Here is a 436-nt window from a genome sequence, read left to right on the forward strand (position 1 = left end):
GACCACACCAAACCCGACCAAACTCATCATTTTGGGATGCAATTGTTACTTTGGGAAATTAGTCAAGTTGAAATAGAAGCGAAGAGAACAAAAAAGTGTGTTATTTTATATTTATTAAAAAAAAATTAAACCACAACAGGTTAAGGTTCTATTTTTGAACATAGAGTGGACGCTCTCACTAGCAACCCCAAATAAAATGGAAGCTCAGGTAGTTTGTAGTTCCTCCTCGCCTCCAACCACGTCGCTTTCATGTTAAATGATGCAGCTGGATGCAGGAGGAACACATTTTGTAGGAGGTCAAACTTCCTGAAGCATTCTCTGTCACTTGTTAAGCTATTGCTTCAATCAACTTCATATACCATGACCACTGAGTGGACTTCCACATCAAGGAGGTGATGTCCCGTTAATAGATCCTTGATATGTCTCGTGCTCTCAC

Source organism: Gymnodraco acuticeps, unplaced genomic scaffold, assembly GCF_902827175.1.
Source record: "Gymnodraco acuticeps unplaced genomic scaffold, fGymAcu1.1, whole genome shotgun sequence".
Classification (NCBI taxonomy): domain Eukaryota; kingdom Metazoa; phylum Chordata; class Actinopteri; order Perciformes; family Bathydraconidae; genus Gymnodraco; species Gymnodraco acuticeps.